At 35.7% G+C, this 6409-nt stretch overlaps 1 pseudogene; it reads left to right on the top strand.

The window, feature by feature from the left end:
• Positions 1 to 4590: 4590 nt before the first annotated feature.
• Positions 4591 to 5891, top strand: LOC149204544 (tubulin beta-2 chain pseudogene; annotated as a pseudogene).
• The last annotated feature ends 518 nt before the right edge of the window (positions 5892 to 6409 follow it).

Raw genomic sequence — 6409 nt, 5'->3', positions numbered from 1 at the left:
CTCTCACCAGGCATGGCGAATATTTTACTCAATTATAAAATCTTGTGTTTATTGAATACACAAATGAAATCATTGCATTTCTTTAAAATATCTTTTGAAATAAAAATTACCGAAATTACATATCGATAACCTAGTGGGTGTAGGATAAAATTCACCCGTGCCATTCACAGAAAGCATGAGAAAAAAGCTAATACTATATATAAAACCAAGAAAAATTCAAATTCATCACTTCTAGGGACCTCGTAACCACCCTGCCAATACACAAGTATGTTCCTGTTTGTAATTAGAAAAATTACCCAAATTACAATCTGTTTACTCCAGCATATGTTGGAAAGTTATAGAAGGATGAATAGTGCAGTCAATCCATTCCTTTTAGCCCTGGATTTGTTTCAGTTTAAAACAGAAGTATACAAATCTACTTGTCCAATGTCTATGCTTTAACCATTCACCTTAAGATGTTTTTACAATATAATTTCCTAAGTCTATTTAATATCTTCATTATCATAAAAACCAACCTATATCCATCTTAACTCCACATCTACCACTCTTAGGGGGATGAAATCTATTTATCCCTCTGAGCACTTGGTAGACCCAGAATTAAGATGGATCTAAGATGATAGAATTTCCCCTTTAAATAGTTTATGCTCACATGAATAACATGGTATTACCATGGGTCAATACCATGGGTTATCACAAACCTGGAGCTTAAAAATTACTATTAGTAATTTATAAAGATTAATAAAATTAATAGTTGATTTTTATTTTAACCAAGCTAAATGTTTAACATACATTAAATTACAACATCCATTTTTACTCTTGATCTGATCAAATATTTTTTCACTCTATGCTAGTTTGCATATCACGATATTTGATACCTCTCGGGGGTTAGTAGACCCAGAGTAAAGATGGATCTATGCTAGTTTAATTCCCCCATTTAAATAGGCTACATTCCAGGTGAATACCATGGGTCAATACCATGTGCCATTTTGGTGAATACCATGGGTCAATACCATGTGCCATTTTTATTTTTATTAATACTAATATTAGGGTTAATAATGTTTTTTTGCATGGTATTAATAACAATCTAGTCCATGGTATTTGTCCCATAGTATTTTGCCCATAGGTTTCACCTAAATATAACTCATTTTTTGAGTGTTCGTAAATATAAGGTGACTTATGGAGTAAATATAAAAAAAAAAAAAGAAAAAAAAAAAAATTGTTTACCATACCTCTAGTTTATTTATATTTTTATTAATCTACCATACCTCTTTTACAAATATGGTATTTGGCCCATAGGATTCACTTAAATAAAACCTCTTTCTTGAGCCTTCATAAATAGAACGAGGGTTATGGACTAAATATAAAAAGAGGTTTTATTTATTTACCATGTGTCTAGTTTATTTATATTTTTATTTATTTACCATACCTTTTGAGTAAGTATAAAAAGACGTTTTATTTATATACCATACGTCCACTTTACTTATATTTTTATTTGTTTACACCCTTGCATGTATATAAGGTGACTTATGGAGTAAATATAAAAAAATGTTTTATTTATTTACCGTACCTCTCATTTATTTATATTTTTATTAATTTACCATATCTCTTTTATAAATATGGTATTTGGGCCTTTGGCCCATAGGATTCACTTAAATAAAACCTATTCTTGAAAATGGGCGAATGGATTCACTTAAATAAAACTTATTCTTGAAAATGGGCGAATGGAAGGTTGTAACTCCTAATTTCAAGGGCTAAATTTACCTTTTTTACCCTCTCCCTTAAAATAAGGTGGGCTATTTGAGGTGATTTGTAAAAATGTACTATGATACAAAATATTCGCCCACTAAAAATTTAAAACCCCTTAATTTCGCCAAAGGGCGAACATTCGCCCCTAAAATTTTCTATGTTATTATTTAATTTGGGGTGGTTATGGAGGTTTCTATTGGAATACTTGTGGCACTTGAGGAGGGCCACACATGTGACTTAACATGCTCTTGTACTTGGTATTCTTCCTATTTTTGGGAGATTATTCTTGTAGGGTGAACTTGCAAAGGGTATCTTCTTGTTATTTTTATATATTCTAGGAGGGCACACTCGTGGAGACATTTCTTACTATTCTTGGACACAAACACACACACACACACACACAATCTCATGGAGTTTTGGCATGGTAAAAACCTTAATTCACCCTCATCTCCTTGGATTTTCTTTGGGGAGATGAACCACTTTCTATTTTAGTATTTTGAGCATTTATCTTCTCATGGAGTGCTCTATTTACTTGGCATCTTGCACATTTATCTATGTAGTTAGCCCATCGGGACAGGGAAAATGGTGGATGTATATCGTGCATTGGAAGGCATTTGCCAACCAATATAGGGGCCCAACCAGGTTCAAAACTTGGCTTACATGTATAGTGAGGCTTGTGGGCATTTGCGCTAGGCTTAGGAGTATAATGGAAATTCCATTCACTTGTTCCCATGTCTCCTCAGTGGCAGGTGACATGTTTACCAATTTTCCTGATAAAAAAATTATGTGGTGTTGATTACCTTCAAATCCATAGATGCAGAGTGGTTGCATGCATGCATAGTTTTAGAGGGTGCATTCTATGTGGACACATGTATTTGACTTGGTTTGATGCCTATTTGTGGCAGCGCATCCCCTTAAAGAGCATTATTTGGGGCATATTACTACTATTTTTGGATGGGAGCTAATTGTCAGGAAGGGCTAGTTTCCACATGTTGTAACGTGATCCACCACAAATTTAGGAGGGATCTAATTACTCCATCACTATAATATTTGTTTGACTTGTCATGGAGTTAGTTAAAATATAACATTTTGTTGTATAAGAGAAGAGATTCACTTTATAAGGTGATCTCCCTCACCATTATAATGATGGAGAATTTGTGGATGAAGGAGGTCTCCTCTTGGGCTACATTTTATTTGAATTTTTCAATATTAACATAAGATTGGAGGTATCATTCTATCATATGAGAGGCTTAATTTTTTCATGCATTTAATGTTGTTGGATAGTTGTAGGAATCTCTTGCAAAGAATATGTTGTGAAGGCTTTATAATGGGGCATTTATCATTTGGATGGGAGTATTGTATGGGGATTCTCCTTCTCATTTTCTTTTTATTGTTATATATTTGCATATATTAATTCATTTTTTTGAACCATGGGAATCAATAACTCATTATAATGACCTATGCTAGGCTTGATATTAAACCAACTAGCTGCACTATAACCTAAGAGTATATTCAACAAACCAGAAGCCATGTATGCCAATAACCTGTGACTTAGCAAGGGCTAAGGTGTCTCAAGGCACATTGGAGTGCACCTCTATTTGAGGAGCGTCTACCATTCTAACTTTATCACAATGGGTCAAAGTCTCATTGGTGATTTGAAATTGGGTGGAGAGAGTGAAAAACCTACCTATCCTACCATATTATCAATCCACCTCGATGCTATCTATAATAATTCCTCACTATCAAAGAAGTTGTTATTGTAATTAATATATCATTGTAGGGCAACATGTCCTCCAACTTGTTCAAGAGTAGTACTAATAGGACTCTCCAAGACTCACTACCATAACTATTTTTGACATTATCAAGTTTGATTTTGGCATGTTATTTGCAAACCTCTCCTCCTTAACTATTCACCAAACAACCCTTTTTAGAGTGATATCCTTGACTCTATTTTCCCTAGATTTGGTAGACACTATTTTTGCGATTTTTCTTCATCTTTCACTTGCCATACCACTCACTATTCCATTATGCTACTACTACCCATTTTGTTAAGGCTCACTCTTCAAAATTCAACTCATGCCTCCACTCGATAACTTTAGTAATCTTATCATTAGAGATGTCTTGCTCAAGTTGGACAAGATTCAAGTAGAAGTGTGTGGAAGAATTATTGTGGTCACTATAGGTAACCTTCCTAAGTGCACAAAACTAGCCCCTTAATGCTTAGGAATTTACATTATATAATGGCTATAGATTGTTGTAATAGATACAATCAACCTTCTTTAAGAAAACATATACCCACATGGTCTATGTCTCCAACCAAAAACATATTATGCTCAACTAAAAATATGCATTATACACAAAATGCACACATACAAAAACTTTTACTTTATATATTAGATATATCTATGCCAGAAGAGTCTAAAATTTTTATACTTTTGAACTTTTTTAAAGCAATTATCATTGATGTCCAATTTTATTTGCAATCCCAATCATCTTTGTAAATTTTAATTGAGTTTTTAAAAAAAACCAATACAAAAATATACTTAAAAATATAAAAAACCTAAAACATTTAAATGCGTATAACCTCGGTTTGTGGTGATGTGTTTCTCCCGTCTATCTTACCAAAGACACCTATATACTACCTATTAGGACATATCAGTTATAGCCTCACTAGCACACCCATCTCATAGTTCTAGATTGGCTTTTCTAGCTAGTAGATGTCACTGCCCATTGCCATGCTCTGTCTCTTCATTTTGTGTTGGTTTTCTTTGAATCCTCTATTGTTTAGTTGAGGTTTTACTCTAGGGTTTGGTCTTTCCATGTTGCAAGTTTTAAATTGCAAATATGTGTGATATCTTGCACATTAAGGGCGGGCAATGTAGCAAACAAATCGGTGCCAAGTTTTAGGAAGTTGTTTATGATGAGTACGGGATCGATCCCACCGGGATATATCGAGGCACTTCTGATCTACAACTCGAAAGGGTTAATGTTTACTACAATGAGGTGAGTTGTGGTAGATTTGTGCCCTGTGTTGTGCTCATGGATCTTGATCCTGGGACCATGGACAACGTGAGGACTAGGCCTTATGGCCAGGTCTTCAGGCCTGATAACTTCATTTTTGGCCAGTCCAGGGCTCGAAATAACTGGGCCAGGGCCATTATACCGAAGGGGCCAAGTTCATTGATTCTGTGTTGGATGTCGTCAGGAAGGAGGTAGAAAATTGTGATTGTCTCCAAGGGTTTCAAGTGTGTCATTCTTTGGGAGGACGTACTGGATTTGCGATGGGAACCCTTTTGATATCCAAAATCAGGGAGGAGCACCCTGATAGAATGATGCTTACATTCTCAGTTTTCCCTTCTCCCAAGGTGTTTGACACAGTGGTGGACCCTTACAATGCCATGCTCTTTGTGCATTAGCTAGTGGAGAATGCAGACGAGTGTATGGTACTGGACAATGAGGCCCTTTACAACATCTGCTTCAGGACTCTCAAACTCACAACTCCTAGCTTCGGTGATTTGAACCATCTGATATCTGCAACAATGAGTGGAGTCACCTATTGCCTGAGGTTTCCAAGTCAGCTTAACTCAGATCTAAGGAAACTAGCAGTAAATTTTATCCCCTTCCCCCATCTTCACTTCTTTATGGTGGGATCTTCCCCATTGACTTCACGTGATTCACAACAATACAAAGCCCTCACCCTTCCGAAACTGACACAACAGATGTGGGATTACAAGAACGTGATGTATGCTATAGCTCCACGTCAAGGTTGGTACCTGACTGCATTTGGCATGTTCAAAGGCAAGGTGAGCATTAAAGAGGTGGATGAACAGATGATGAATGTTCAGAACAAGAATTCCTCCCACTATGTGAAGTGGATCCCCAACAATGTGAAATCCAATGCATGTGATATACCGCAAAAATCCCTGTCCATGTCGTCCATGTTCATTGGGAACTCAACATCCATTCAAGAGATGTTCAGGAGAGTCAGCGTGTAGTTCGCTGCCATATTTAGGAAGAAGGCCTTCTTGCATTGGTACACTAGTGAAGGGATGGATGAGATGGAATTTGGTGAAACAGAGAGAAACATGAATTATTTGGTGTTTGAATACATGCAATATCAGGATGTTAGTGCAGAGGATAATTAATACTATGATGATGAAGAATCAGCTCAGGAAAGATACGAACGTTTATCGAGTTTCATTTGAACCTAGAGTTTGGCTAAAAATCAAAAACTTATTGTCGAATTTCTTGATAACTAGTGAAGCACAAAAAAGCTAAGGAAAATAGATTAATCGATAACCTGAATTACCCTAAAATCCCAGCAAATTGTAGACGTTTTAGGCAATCCATGTCCCCTATTTTTCTATATTCACAATCCATCCCAGAAAAGAGAAAATTATTCCATTATTAAAACAAGAATCCATGAAAATTTCCAAATAATCACAGAAAATGGAGGAGTAGGGTCATCACTGAAAGGAATCATGCCATAACATGGTAGTTATTTTCTCGTGAAATTTGTCTCTAAGCATCATGAGATTCCTAAATTCACGAGATGAACAACAGAATAAATAAATCAATTGAAATCCAGGTGAACATACCTCAAATTGAGTAGGAAAGGCATCTGAAGCGAATCCCAACAATGCCTTTGCCTCGCTAAATATCC

This window comes from Pinus tabuliformis, chromosome 1_2 (genome assembly GCF_031772625.1).
Source record: "Pinus tabuliformis cultivar Carrire ecotype Pingquan chromosome 1_2, CPIR1, whole genome shotgun sequence".
NCBI lineage: Eukaryota > Viridiplantae > Streptophyta > Pinopsida > Pinales > Pinaceae > Pinus > Pinus tabuliformis.
This window is presented reverse-complemented; position numbering and strand designations above follow the sequence as displayed.